Source organism: Protopterus annectens, chromosome 5.part1, assembly GCF_019279795.1.
Source record: "Protopterus annectens isolate FY-2018-M chromosome 5.part1, PAN1.0, whole genome shotgun sequence".
Taxonomy (NCBI): domain Eukaryota; kingdom Metazoa; phylum Chordata; order Ceratodontiformes; family Protopteridae; genus Protopterus; species Protopterus annectens.
Genome location: NC_056736.1, coordinates 775,541,700 through 775,558,204, shown reverse-complemented (window position 1 = coordinate 775,558,204; position 16,505 = coordinate 775,541,700).

Below are 16,505 nucleotides of genomic sequence, written 5' to 3'. Positions count from 1 at the left end.
CTATTGCTTTTGGTATGTACTTATTGCTTACTGAGGATAGATGTTGCTGTTTGACAGCTTAACTGGTCTTTCAGGTCTGGGGGGGGTTTCTTTTAAGTGTCTAAGCATAAGGAGGTTTATGGGTGTGTTGAGTGGTATATGTGAAGGATGTAGTGTGTGTGTTCTTAATAACCTTGTTTGTAAGTAAGATTTTTGCCTCCAAGGAAATTATGTATGTACATCTCTTGCATACTATGTTAGTGTCTTTAAGGATTCATAGGTTGTTTGAGTACATGAGACAATAGCTTCGTCTCAGGATGCCCATATCTATCAAGATGGTCATCCTGTCAGGGCATGTATTAGGGTTGGGTTATTACTGATTACAGACTCTGTTTTACAGGGGTCACCTGAGTTGTGTCTAGGGTTAAAGCTAGATGTTAGATAGTGCCATGGTGTGACATTAGTGATATTTGATGCAATAACTAGATGACCTAAGTTTAGCTACATTCAAAGCCTTTCTATTATACAGGTTAAAGTTGTATGTACTAGCTTCACTCCTAAGTACCAGCTTTAGGTGTAAGTACTAGCTTTAGCTGTAAGTACTTGCTTTAGTCCTAAGTATTAATTTTGAACAATACTATCATAATACTGCATGTAACTTGCTCCATATGCATTTATCTGTAATAAGATTCAAGAAGAATTTCTCACTTCACTGCAAATGAGCTCTAGTCATTTAAAAAATGATTGGCAAAATATAATAAATATTTAAGCAATACAGCTGATCTAAAATGAGACACTCAGGGACAGATTCATATAAAATACAAGCATGCAGCCATGTTACAATGAATGTGCCTCATGTGTATAAATATATTGGCTTATTTTCAAAGTTTTACATGCTCAGAGTACTCATGTGAGTTAAAGATTCATTAGTTCAGTGGTTATATTTACTTGCAGTACATTGTGTGTGTGTGTGTGTGTGTGTGTGTGTGTGTGTGTGTGTGTGTGTGTGTGTGTGTGTGTGTATGTCTGTGTGTGTGTGTGTGTGTGCGTGTGTGTGTATGTCTGTGTGGGTATGCATATGTGTGTATGTGTGTCTAGATGTCTGTGCGGGCGTCTGTGTTAGCATGCATATGTGTGTGTGTGTGTGTGTGTGTGTGTGTGTGTGTGTGTGTGTGTGTGTGTGTGTGTGTGTGTGTGTGTGTGTGTGTGTGTGTGTGTGTGTGTGTGTGTGTGTGTGTGTGTGTGTGTGTGTGTGCACGTGTGTGTGCGTGTGTGTGTATGTGTGTGTCTATATGTCTGTGTGGGTGCCTGTGTGGACATGCATGTGGTGTGTGTGTGTGTGTGTGTGTGTGTGTGTGTGTGTGTGTGTGTGTGTGTGTCTGTCTTTGTATGACTGCATGGTGTGTGTGTGTCTATGTGTGCATGTGTGTGTGTGTGTGTGTGTGTGTGTGTGTGTGTGTGTGTGTGTGTGTGTGTGTGTGTGTGTGTGTTTGTGTGTGTGTATGCATTCTTGCATATTTGAAGCAGAATGCAGGTTGTTTGTCAGGTTAGCTAATCCTTCCCAGAAAGAATGTAGGTTAAAAATGCACCATATATTTAAGTGCATTGACAAGAGCAGTATTAGTTTTGTCAAAGAAAAACTATTGCTTCTTTAAAACTCTAAATCCTACAATATTTGTACAACTTATTTTAATTCTGCATTCAGTGCAATGTCTTGAACTATAACATATTTAGTTAGATATACTGTGTTAGCTGATAACTAGAGTTATTAAGTTCGAGTGAGATTATTTATTGTATGAGACTGATCTTGCAGATATTGGTTTTAATAAACCTGTAAAGCAAAGGAAGAAAGGTTATAAAAATAATATGATCTGCTTTTGAAAGGTCCTGTAAATTTTCTCTAGCTTTCTGAGCAAATTCAGAGCAATGGGATCATTATCTACACAACTTTGTAAAAGCTCGGTTGCATTCAGAATCCAGTTTTTACTTGTTTATTGATGGTTGATGAGAATTTCCTTATATTTATTGCAGTTATTCACATTCTGTATGCTGCTTTATGTATCCTCTCCAGGTTGTTTTTCTGTGAGTTTATCCTAAAACTCTAGAACTTAAGAGTCCTGTTTTAGTGCTTTGTTCACTTTATCATGTATATAAACTAAATCAATAAGAAATGTTTCTGGTAATTTCAAAAGATTAATATTAACCTCTTACCATACTGATTTAGGACAAAGCCAAAAAATAATGAGCCAGATTTATGAAAGCTTGCACGGAGTTGTAGAGTAGAATAAGATGTCAGACAGCCAATATGTCTGCAGAGCGATCCAGCAACAGCCGGAAGGGGTGTGCATGAGAGCTTCTAAAGCTAGTCTTGCACGGACAGTGTCATGGTATGCAAATTACCTCATTTGCTGCTGAAAGCTATGCAAATGAGGTAAATTTGCAATCCAGCAGACAGTAACCTGTCCGTGGAAGAGTAGTGTTATCTGCAAAAATGTATTCCGTTGGTAATAGAGTACCGTTTTGCAAATAGCAAAACGGAGCTATGACAGCTCCAAATAAAGGATGCATCCAGTTGAGGAAGCATGCCAATGGCCAAATATAAGGCCATTGGCATTTTTAAATGTTTAAAATTATTAAAATCTAATTTTTTTCCCCGATCTCCGATGTTTAAGCATAGCCCAGTGCTGCTCAAATGTGCGGCGCTTAAAAAACAAGAAAATAATAAAAAAATAGCCAAAAATAGACATTTTTACTAAAAAGCTTATCCTGCCATGCAGGGGAATGGCAGGCTGAAGACAACATGGCCACTGAGTAGTGGTTGCTAAGGAGGGAAGCTCAGTGTGAGAGATGTAACCAAGCATTAGTAGGTAATCCTATGCAAATGAGGATAAGGACAGTGAATCCCAATTTTCCTCAGCATGTGAGCCATGTCCCAAGAGTGTAAGTGTAGGAGTAGGTGAGTAGTAGAGGAGAAAATAGGTGACATCATGAGGGGGTGTGTCAGAAAGGCTGCATGCTTACTGGAGCACAGTGTCTTGTGTTTGCCCTGAGTTGCTCAGGATTGCAAGAGGCGTGTCTACAGTTGTCTTTTTTGAAAACCAGAAACAAAAGGCGTACGCCGTGAATATATCTGAAATTTTTTGCAAATGTGCACACAGCATGTGCACGCATGTGTGCACATGTGCGCTCGTTTGAGCATCGCTGCCCTGGGCGGAAACAGAAAGGGAAAAGGAAGGAAAAGAAGTAGTAGGAAGTTAACCAAGGAGAACTAGCAGAGCTGCCAGGTGAAATATATCAGAATCAGCCAATTATACAGGCAGCAGACTAGCCCAGCCCGGCCTAGCACTTTAAACTCTGCAAACAGCATTCTTCCCTGTTTTTTCCCAAGAACTCTGCAACACTGCAGTATACAAAGAGGGAAAGCTTAAAAACTTTAAAGTCAGACAAAATGTTAGGGGCTGCTCTTGCTATCATAAACCAACATGTGCAAGGTGCTGAGGGTGGTGATGTTGTGAATGCTGCTGAGCAACCCACAGTGAGGAGACGGTGAAGAGTGTATAGACCCAGGGTAACCTACTAGGGGCTACATAAGCTGGAGATAGTGGAGCACTATAGGATGGACAGAGACCTCCTGCAGCAAATTGTTGAGCTGTGCTGGCCACGCCTCACACACACACACAGAACCAAGAGAGGGGAACCCTTCCCAGTGGATACCAAGGTATGCGTTGGCCTAAGAATACTACCTACAGGTACCTTCCAGAGACCAACTGGTGATATGATGGGGATTTCACAAGCATCAGCATCCAGGGTACTGCACCAGTTCCTGGATGACATGTCAGCACATGTCGCTGAGCACGTATATTTCCCCAATTCCCGTGAGGCATTGGCCAGCAATATGCATCTTTTCCACCAAATAGCAGAATACCCTGAGGTAGTGGGTGCAATAGACTGCACGCACATACACATCAAAGCACCACCTGGTGAGTGGGGTAGGGTCTACATCAACAGCAAATGCTTCCCCTCCATCAACTGCCAGTTCATGTGCAATGCCCAGGGCATAATAATGAATGTGTGTGCTGGCTGCCCTGGAAGCTATCACGATTCCCACATCTGTCATCTGATGCAGCTGTACCAGAGATTTGCCAATGGGGACATCCCTGATGGTCACCTAGTGGGGGATTCTGGATACGCACTGGAGCCGTGGCTGATGACACCCATCAGAAATGCACACACACCCGAACAAGAACTCCATAATGAGGCACACGCACAAACAAGAAACATTATTGAGCTTGTATTTGGGATGCTCAAGTCATGGTTCCGGTGCCTGGACACATCTGGTGGAGCCCTGCAGTACTCACCAACTACATGTACCCAAATTGTCATGGTATGTGCCACACTACACAATATGATCCGGCGAAAACAGCTGCAGCAGGAACAGAATGGGGAAAGGACAAACAGCCCCCCACCATTGCCAAGGCCTGCACAGGCACAGCGACAGCATGACTCGGAGGAGGGACAACTTGAACTGCCCCAGTAGGCAGAAGGAGGCATGCCCAGTATGCCCTGGGCCTTGGCAAAGAGGCAACACATAGCACATATGCTGACTCAGTAGGAACCCTGGAAATGACACCTCTCTCTGACTCGCACATACAGTAAAAGGGATGCCTAACTTGACACTACCTGTTTTCATACATGTATAGGGAGTGCGCTATGTACATCCGACATAGGCAGCCCTGCAGCACCACCTGAGGCATGTGTAACCTATTTTAAGCAATATAAAGCACTGCTAAGCACATTTTACCAGTACTGAGCATATGTAAATTCAATTGCGCATAGCTGCGCACCGTGCTAACCAGTGCAACGTCGGGCAACGTTGAGCAATGTTGGGCAAAGTCAGGCAAAGTTGACCAAAGTCAGGTAAACACGCTCACACCTGCTTTACTGTTCCTTAAACAGTCTGGTCTGCCCAGCAGGAAAATAAAACACAGTGACAGGGCTAGAACTCAGGATACTGTGCACTATAGTCACAGTACTGATCCATTAAGCCATGACAGCATTTCACTGGTGCAGACACAACTTAACTCACTCACACATACCAGTTGGGAGGGGGTCACATACCTAACAGTCACAGCCAGCAGGACAAATGTAGACAAATGCAAACACAAACAAATGATGTATCATGCCCTCTGAAGAGGCATATCAGTAACCTCCCCCCAGGCCTATGCAGACAGATAACAGCAGGCCAGGCAGTGTGATGTGGGTTGAGTATTGTATGAAGTCACAAACTAATATGCATGTAATTGGAAGCTAAGGTCTGTAGTACAGTGGTATGGCTCAAGCCAGTATGATAGGCAACAGCACAGACTGAAATGGAATACCTGACATAGCAGCGCAGGCCTAGCAAATGTGTACAAGTCTCAGGTAAACTCTTTATCCTATGTACACCCACAATAGCAATCAGGTGTGCCCCCCGGGTAGAAATGTACAAATAATAGCTGTCCCCACTGTATGTAGAATGACTCATGGAAGCCCTGCAGGCACACTGTGCTTCCTGTCAATGTACAACACAAAGGTGAGCCCTGAAGTAAAAAACAACTTGATTTTCACACACATATAGTATATATGCTCATACTGGGCATGCTCACACACTTAGGCCATGTCTGAGTACAGCAGTGGGCCACACATATCTGGCAGTTGCAGTTCTTACTCCAGACACTTGTCACTATTCACCAATCCTGCCTTGTGCACACACACTGATATGAAAACAGACCCATATAATATACTGGACACCTGTCATAATCAAACTATGTACTCCAAGTACTTAAGTTGTTCAAAGAAAGTGAAAAACCAAAGAAGATCAATAATTCTCTGATCAGTATCATCAAGAAACAATGAGCACTCCTAACATTATCCAAGCCATGGTCAAAGAGTCCATAGAGAACCATGAAGCTTTCTTTCGCTATGTCATAAATATCAATGTAAACCCATATATGTTCTGAGTCAGTGCAAACTGTAAATGAATACATGCCTATTATCATACCTGGAGATGGTGAAAACCCAGCAATCACATATACAATGGTTAAACAGCTCTTTATAAACCTAAAAACATGGTGTGTATGGGATAACATGGTTTCCCTGGCTGTGTCTTATGTGAACTCCAAAACAAACAAACCCTGCACCTGAACAGTCTGTTGAGACTCACCATCTGTACAGGATATGAAACTGTTGAATGGGTTACAGCAACATTTGACACACTCCACGAGTGTTGGTGCACAACAGACCATGGGCACTATTGTCTTGTAAGCCTAATAAGCCTGATGTGCAAGGCCATGGAGTCCATCATTATGGAACTCATAAACAGAGCTATTGAGAGCCTACAAACACCCAACCCTACCCATTTTGGTTTGCTCAGGGACAGATCATGGTTCCTAAACCTGCTAGACAGTTTTCAAGGCAGTCACCTAGGACATGCATCAATAAAATGAGCTACACACGGCCTACATAGACCTTGAAAAGCTCTTTTCCAACATCCCACACATGTCGTATCCACAAAATCAACAACCTGTGTATAAACACGTATGTCATCTGATGGATTGCCAACTGGGGCACAGATAGATCCCACAAGGTAAGAATTGTGGTCTCCTGTTCAAGCTGGTAACAACTGCTGTCCCCCATGGCTCAGTCCTGGGATCCCTCCTGTCTGGTGTATACTTTTCAGAAATACAGTCAAACATGAGGGCTATGTTTAGGAAGCTTTGTGGATGACTGCAAAAAGGTTGTCATAATCGATGTTGGGGACAACAGAGACATCCTTAAAAAGGGTCTCAGTCAGACAGACATGGTGTCAAACTTATAGGCTCGAGCTACAGTCATACAAATACCACATAGGTGCCAACACCCTAAATATGGAAGTAATAATAAGGGATCTATGGACTGTGGATAGTCATCACTACTTCCAGAAACACATTCACAAAGTGGTTAGAAAATCATGCTATATGTTCCCACAAACTGCCAAGGTCTTTGCATGTAGGTCAAAGGAGGTTCCCTCTACTCATCAGTCATCAGACCCATCACAGAGTACCACAACACACTTGCAATGAATCTGACTAGGCATCTTCAGCAGCTGGAAAGACCACTGACATACCTCAACAAGAGCATTACTGGCCTCAGACAGTTGCCCCATGCAACAAGACTGAATTTAACTCAGTCTGTACTCTGTTGCATACTGTCTACTCAGGTGATCTCTGCCCAACAGACAGGTCCATGTCCAATGCAGAATAGATGTACATGTGCTATCTGAAGTAATGCCAAGCTCACTGAACTACATGCTCTAGGGATATCATCATCATCACAACAATAAATAGAACATGTTGGAGGGGTACATTAATAACTCACCGACTTCCCTTTCTTTGGAACAGGCTCCCTCCCAACCTACAATAAGCTGAGTCTATCACTGACGCTCTTCCAGAGGAGCCTTGATGAGTGTATGTGAAACTGAACTGTCGCACCATGGATCACTTCATCAGCTCTACTACACAGAGGCCTAGGGAACTAACTCCATGGGTGGTGATAGCTTCACACTCTGGCCATACTAATTTATGCCATCAGGCAGATAGCCTATTACCTACCTATGTACCTATATATATATATATATATCTACTATCTGTAGACATGTACCTGTCACATAGTCTACTACATACCTATGAACCTATCTTCAATAAGGCATAGGTTAGCCTAGGCAAGTTGTGCAGCTTTCACCACCCCATTGGGTAGTCTCCCAAGCCCTCGTTCTAATAGTTAGTATGCTAAGTCCCTTTCTAGTGGGGCTGCTGATGTGATGGCTGGTATGAATTGTCTGTTTCCCATCCACTCATCTAGGTTCCTATTGAAGAGTGTCAGTGAGGGGCTCTGTCTGATGTACATTGGGACTCTGTTCCACAGTAAGGCAAGTGTCTGGGATGGTACTCTATCCCACCAGCATGTTGTGTTCATTGTTGTGATGAGATTCATATCCCTGGAGTGTGTAGGGCGACTCAATTTTGTTATCTGTAGATGGACCATGCTCAGCAGTTATGTGTTGGACATGGCTCTGTATGTTAGGCAGAGTATGCCTCTGAGTAGGCGGTACGCAATAAAGAACAGATTTAGTTTTACCAGTTCTGTTGCATAACACAACTGTGTGAGGCCAATAATCCTCTTAGTGAGGTACCTCTGTGGTCTCTACAGCTGCTGGATATGCGTAGTCGAGTACATCCAAAATGGTGCATTGTACTCAATGATGGGTCTGATGACTTAAGAGTAGAGGGCCACCACTACCTCTTCGGATCCTGATGCAAACCCTTTGTTGATTAGGTGGGCCACATAGGATTTCCCAATCACTTTGGCAACATGGTTGTCAAAGGAAAGATGAATATCTACTTGTGTCCCCAGATCCCTTATTATCGTGTCAGTTTTAAGCGGGTAACACCTATGTGGTAGTTTGTGTGTACTTTGTTTTCACCAAAGGGGATCACTATGCATTCCTCCACATTGAGCTTGGGGCCATGATTCTGACACCACACATCTGTCTCATAGAGTCCCTTCTGGAGAATATTTGTGTCATCCAGGGATTCTATTACGGCAAACACTTTACAGTTCCCAACAAACGTAGTCAACCACAACCCTCCTGTGTTGGCATGTACATTTGAGAAGTCTATACCAAACAGGGGGGACCCCAGGACTGAACCCTGGGGGCAACCAGTTGTTACTGGTGTAGAGTCTGACATGTAGCCAGCAACTCTTAATTTGTGAAATCTATCTGTGAGCCAGTTTGCAATCCATCTCGTGATGTATGGATTCATGCTCAGGTTGGTGAGTTCATCTATGATACCTGAGTGGAGAATGGTGTCAAAGGCTGTAGTGAGGTATAGGTAGGCTGTGTTGAGCTCATTTCAATCAGCTGTAGCCTGGGTAACGGTCTCAAAGAAATCCACCCAGTTTAGGAGGCGTGATCTGCATATGATGAAGCCAAACTGGGTGTGCTCAACTGTGTGAAGGTTCACACTCTCTTTATTGTTGACTTCCATTATGATTGGTTCCATTGCCTTAAAGATCAGACTTGTCAGGCTCATAGGGCATGAATGCCAATGTTTTTTTTTATGGCCCCACCCCTGTGGAGTGTGAAAAATGTGACTGTGCAACATTCTATGGGTACATATCCTGTACAGAGCATGTAGAGAGAGATGTAGGTATCCTTGATGAATATGGATACATCTCCACCCTATGTGCTATGATCCAGGTCCTGATGCTGGAAGGTATGGAATGAGTAGTATCCTGGTAGTGCTGGTGTGCTCTCTGGAGCCTTGAACTAGGTTTCTGATAGTGCACAGATATCAATATTCTCCATACTGAGATGTGCCTTGAGTGTGTGCATCTGGAGGCTGAGACTTCTGGCAATGAGTAGCATTTAGCTACCTTTGTGGTTATTTCTGTTGGTTATGGGGTTTGGTTTGTCCTGAATGACCGGTGTTCCACACCTAAAGTCAATGCCTCATTGGTCCCATCTGACCATAAGCTAATTACCCTACATATCCACATTCTGGATCCACCCATCATTAAGGAAACCATGTTACAAAATGTCTCCAAAGCCAACATCATGCTTCTTAAGACAGAAGTGCTGAACTTCAGGACACCCATGCAGATGGACAATACTGTTACGACTACTGAAGCCATCACAATTGCACTTTATAAGCACTTACATGAGTGTATGCATCATGCTGTCCCAAACAGAACCAAGACGCTATCCTCCAAGAAAAGGAAGCCAGTCTGGTGGTCCCCTGCCATAAACAAACTGTACAACAGAAGGAAGAAACTGTTGCAAAAGAGGGTAAAATCCCATGAGTGGAGGAGCTCCCTGGTCAGCCTCAGGAAGAAGCTGCGATCCCTGATAAAATTATCCAAAGCTAGTTACGAAAATAAAGTTGACACTGATTCTAAAGACAACCACAAAGCATTCTATAGCTATGTCAAGAATCTCAATGGCAACACTCAGATCTGCTCTGAGTTACAGCACAATGGCACTAAATATACAAACCCAACTGATATTGCCAGCAGCCTGGCAGATAGGATCAGTGCTAACTTTATACCCCTCTCACCCATGAAAGAGCACATCTCTATACTGGAAGAATGCAAAGTTGCTGTCACCATGGCTACACAGGTAAAAACCACTCTCCAAAGACAGGAACACAGCATCCATGGGACCAGATTACATCCCAGGCTGTGTTCTACACAAACTACAGAATGAACTGGCACCACACCTATGTACCATGTTCAATCATAGCCTCACGTCAGGCTTTGTGCCTGCTGAATGGCGCACAGCGACGGTTATCCCACTAAACAAGGGGGAGCCACCACGGACACCGGAACTATCGCTCAATTAGCCTGATGAGCCTGGTCTGCAAGGCCATGGAATGTATCATCATGGAACTTATAAACAAATATATTGGTAATCTCCAAACTCTGCACCACAACCATTCTGGGTTTTTAAAAGGCAGATCATGTCTACTAAACCTAATGGACTTCTTTGAAGCAGTCACCAAAGCCGTAGACAAGGGTAAGATGTTTCACACAGCCTATCTAGATCTTGCCACGGCTTTCAGCACCATCCCCCACTCTGGAATTATGGATAAACCCACTAAACTAGGTATAAATCCCTATGTCACAAGATGGGTTGCCAACTGGCTCACTGACACAACCCACACTGTGAAAGTAGCAGACTCCAAGTCCGACTTTGGACCAGTGACAGGTGGAGTACCACAGGGTTCAGTCCTGGGTCCTGTCCTGTTTGGTATCTACATCCCTGAAGTACAGGTTAACATGGAAGGTCTCTGGCTAATGAAGTTCACAGATGACTGCAAACTAGGAGCCATAATTGAGACTACTAACAATGTGGACATCCTACAAAAGGGTCTCACTGAGACAGATGCCTGGTGCCAAAGCCATGGCCTCAAGCTCAATGCCAAAAAGTGCATTGTCATCCCCTTTGGTAAAAACACTGTACCCATGAACTACAACATAGGTGGTAGTATACTTAACACCGAAAGTGTGATAAGAGACCTTGGGACACAGGTGGACAGTAGACTCTCCTTTGATAATCACATCACCACAGTAGTCAGGAAATCCTTCTATGTGGCACACCTCATCACAAAAGGTGTCTCATGCAGAATAAAAGAGATCATTGTTCCCCTCTACTCATCATTCATTAGATCCATTATAGAGTACAATGCCCTTTTTGCTATGTACCTCACAAGACATCTACAACAACTGGAAAGCCTGCAGAAATACCTCACAAAGAGGATTAGCAGCCTCAAATACATGCCATACACAGACCGTCTCAAAACACTACAGCTTTACTCTGTCGCATATTGCCTACTCAAAGGTGATCTGTCTAACATACAAAGCTATGTCAAACACAGAGCTGTTGGACATGCTCCACTTAAAGAAATCCCAATCCCTCCGAGCATCAGCCCCAAAACCCAGACTGAAATACAAAAGGAGGGGCTGTATCCATTTTCATAAAGGATACCCACACCTCCAGGTTAGTGGCACAGCACGAGGCCTTGGAGACCATGCAAGTGCAACTAACATTGGGCAAAGCTGCTTATCACATCGTAGCCTGCTACAGATCACATACCTTGTCTCAGGACCCTCAATCAGTATTCCTGAGAACACTGGGAAATATAAAGGTCCTACCAAACACCATGATATGAGGAGATTTCAACTACCCAAACATTGACTGGGAGAATTAAACACCATGATATGAGGAGATTTCAACTACCCAAACATTGACTGGGAGAATTACTCAAGTACAAAGTCCTTTGCCTGATGCTTCCTAGAGTTTATAAATTCAAATGGCCTGGAACAGCTGGTCACCATGCCCACTAGAGGTGACAACATACTGGACCTGATCATCACCAACATGGGGGATCAGTGTTCCACACCAGAGGTAAACCCCTCGCTGGTAATATCAGATCATGAAGTAATCACACACGACATCCACATCTTGACACCCCCCCAGTCAACAAAACCACTGTGAAAAACTTTTCAAAAGCAAACTTCACACTTCTCAAGACCAAAGTGGAAAGTTTCAAAGCCCCCTTGCTACAGGATAATGCTATCCAATCTGCAGAATCCTTTACAAGTGCATTCTATGAGCATCTACAGGGATGCATGGATCGAGCCATCCCAATTAAAACCAAGACTCACTCTTCCGAAAAGAAGAAACCAATCTGGTGGTCCTTGCCCATAAATAAGCTATACACCAGAAGGAGGAAACTAACACATGACAGAGCAAAATTCCAAAAAGGAAAGGCGTCACTGATCATTATTAGCAAGAAACTACGATCGCTCATAAAATAATCCAAGTCCAGTTTCTAAAGAAAAATTGCCAAGGAATCTTAAGATAACCACAAAGCCTTCTTTAACTATATCAAACATTTAGGAGGCAACTCTCAGATATGCTTTCAGCTACTGCAAAATGACAAAAAATACACCGAGAAACGTAAACAAAAAAAACTGAAAACAACCAAGCATCCATGGTGACCTTGCTCCAGTAGCAGAAAATTGCGTCCACACAAAAACTAGTAATCTTAACGCAATTTAATATAATTCCACAAGCGTTTTCGCCACAACATATGTCGTAGCTTCATCAGAGACAAAATACCAAAGGCAAAAGCAGTTTAAATAATCAGATGCAGGAAGTGACATAAAATTACAGCAGCGTTTTAAAACTTTAACGCGAGGTTTACACAGTCATAACATCACATTACTCCTTTTGGTTACCATATACTCTATTAAAATAGAGTCTTAATAAAACATTTAAGTTACTAAAAATACTAATAAGCCATTTATCTTACTAAGAAGACTTTTGTTAAAAAAGTAATCATAAGTTGTTGGGAAACACACAATCAATGTTGACTACTTGACATGTATTTAAAAAACGTGTTAACATACACAAAATTCTCAAAATATATTAAAAAATATTTAAACTTAATCATTTATTTATCTATCACTGGATAGGGCGCAAACAAAGTCTAAAAGTCATATTAGTTGTGACCTAATATGTAACACAGGTGCAAGGACTATCTCAAACAATAGTGTAGATTACCTTACAGACTACTTAATCCTACTGGTAAAACTGGATGTATATATATAATGTATAAGTATTTTGTGTATTATATATTGTATGGTGTACTTATCAACTAGTCGGTTCTGCCCTTATAAAAGTATTTGTTTAAAATAGAAAAAACTACAACCTTTATCAAGTACCAACTTCAATCTCTATCTTAAATAACTCCTTAACTTCAAGACTGAAGAAATATTACAATTTTCATTGAGTCCTGGATGCCGGAAGGCATCCAGCCTCAATTGTCATTCTAGTTCGCGGTTCTCAAGAATCAACGAAAAGGGTCCCCCCCGGATTTTTATGGGTACTTGGTCTATAGCCATGAAAGAGAAACTATGGCCTGGGTTAAGGTCAATGTGTTTAGCTAGCGCGTTTTCGTTCTTATTTTTAATGGCATACATGTGTTCATAAACACGATCACGGACTCTACGGCCCGTCTTGCCAATGTAGAAGGCAGTGCAACAATCTCACAAAGCTACATAAATAATAGACCTACTTTCACAATTTAAAGGGAAATGAATGAAATATTTCCTATCCCTAATGACAAAAGTTTCACCTACTTTGATTTTATTACACCAATTACAAAATCCACAAGGGTACATGCCTTTCCGTTTGTTAAATATATGGCATGTCAAATCTCTTTGCAGCAATTCTTTGAGATTGCTTCCCCTTTTAAAAACAAATATGGGGGACCAACCTAGTTTCTCCACCAAAAAAGAGTTATTGGCTATAAAGTGCCAATTTTTACGTATTATGGACGTAATGGCTTTGGAGTTCATACTGAAAGTTGTAACAAAACTCAGTGAAAAATCCCGTACTTCTCCTGAAACAGTTAGACCGGGATCTATATCCAGACCCCCATCAGAAACAGGTGACATCTCAAAGTTAGGTGAACAGTCGGGAAAAGGTTGTGATTGATTCAATAGGGGTTTATAAGTTCATAGGTTCATAGGTTCATACTAGGCTATCTGCCCGAGGGCATTTATAAGCCTAGCCCATAGTTTTGTGGCTTACGCCACCCCTTTAGTTTGGAGAAACTATGCCCATTATTTTACTGTGCCTCTGTCGAGCAGTGACACTGAGGTAACCCCTGGGGTGTATCTGCGGTCTCCCATCCATTGGTCAAGATTCCTCTTGAACAAGGCCAGCGAGGTGCTCTGCCTTACAAAAACCGGGACTTTGTTCCATAGCATAGGGAGTCTTTGGGTGATGAATCTTTCCTTCCAGCACGTCCTATTAATAACCGTGCCGAGGTTTAAGTCTCCCGCCCTTGTGGCTCTGAGGGATCTAGATTTTTTGAGATGAAGCATGTTCATCAAATCTGGGTTTGACATGGCCTTGTATGTCAGGCATAGGTCACCTCTGAGCAAGCGGTAAGCAACTGAATATAGCTGGAGTTCTTTCAGTCGGGCAGCATAAGACAGATTTTTGAGACCCTTTATCCTTTTGGTGAGGAATTTTGTGGCCTCTCCAGCTGCTGCAAGTGTCGGGTCAGATACATTCTGAATGGGGCATTGTACTCGATCATTGGTCTGATGAGTGATGAGTATAGGGAGACTATGACTTCCCTTGATCTAGATGTGAATCCCTTCATGATAAGGTGGGCAATGTAGAAGGTCTCCTAACTACTTTAGCAATATGAGTGTCGAATGAAAGGCTACTGTCAACCTGGGTTCCCAGGTCCCTGATAACTTCTTCTGTGATCAGGGATTGCCACCTATATGGTAGCTAGGGGTAACCTTATTTTTCCCGAAGGGTATGACTATGCATTTCTTGGCATTTAACTTTAGGCCATGGCTCTGGCACCAGTTATCCGTTTCTGTGAGACCCTTCTGAAGGATATCTGTGTCGGATGTGTTTTCAACTGGCCCAGTTTGCAGTCATCTGCAAACTTTGTCAGCCATAACCCTCCTGTGTTTGCTTGTACTTCAGAAAAGTAGATGCCAAACAAGAGTGGGCCCAGGACTGAGCCCTGTGGGACACCACTTGTGACAGGCTTTGAGTCTGACATGGCGCCAGCAACTCTGACCCTGTGGGTTCTGTCACTCAGCCAGTTTGCAACCCATCTTGTAACGTATGGGTTTACATTTAAGTTGATGAGTTTTTCAATGATACCTGAGTGGGGTATTGTATTGAAAGCCTTCGCCAGGTCTAGGTAGGCTGTATGGACTGCCTTACCCTCGTCAATGGCCTTGGTGACTGTTTCGAAAAAGTCAACCAAGTTTAAAAGGCATGATCTGCCTTTGACAAAGCCAAACTGTGGTGGATCCAAAGTCTGCAAATTCCCTATGTCTTTATTTATGAGATCCATTATGATCCTCTCCATGGCTTTGCAGATAAGGCTTGTCAAGCTAATGGGACAGTAATTTCCAGGGTCGGTGGAGGCACCGCCTTTGTGGAGTGGGACCACAGTCACTGTGCACCACTCTCTGGGTACGTATCCAGAGGTGAGACTAAGATTAAACAGCTGTCCTAACTGTGGGTTTAATTCCTCGTTGAGTTCATGGAGCACACAGCCGGGGACACCATCAGGTCCCATGGATGCTGTGTTCTTTGCCTTGGAGAGAGCAGTTCTCACCTGGGCGTTAGAGATGTTTGGGGGGCTACAATCATTTGGTATAGATATCTCTCCTTTGGGGAGTTTGCACTGAACCTGTCAGCCAGTATGTTGGCAATGTCTGTAGGATCAGTAATCTTCACATCATTTTGAACTAATTCTGAGCATATCTGGGAGTTTCCTCCTAGGTTTCTGACATAACTAAAGAATGCCTTATGGTTGTCTTTGGAGTCCTTAGCTATTTTTTTCTCAAAATTAGCTTTGGACGTTTTTATGAGAGCTCTTAGCTTTTTACTTATAGTGATCAGCGGTGTCTTACTTTTTAAGGATTTTGCTCTATCTTGTAGTAGCTTTCTCCTTTTGTTGTAGAGTTTGTTTATGGCTGGGGTCCACCAGACTGGACGCTTGCCTTTGGTACAAAGAGTCTTTGTTTTTCTTGGGATTGCCTGATCCATGCAGCCCTGCAGGTGCTGGTAGAAGGCATTTGTAAGTGATTCAGCGGTTTGAGTAATGTTTACCGCCGGCTCAGGGGCCTTAAAGGAGACCACACTAGTCTTTAGAAGTGTGAAGTCGGCTTCCGAGAATTTCTTTATTGTGGTCTTTTTCTTTGCGGGGGGGGGGGGGATGAGGACCTCCAGCGAGATTAGTTTGTGATCTGATCTCACCAGTGAGGGTATACTTCCGGCGTTGAACATTGTGCTCCCATGTTCGTAATGATGAGATCAAGTATGTTTTCTCCTCTTGTGGGATGGTGACTAGTTGTTCCATGGCATTTGAGTTTATGAATTCCAGGAACTTTTGGGCTAG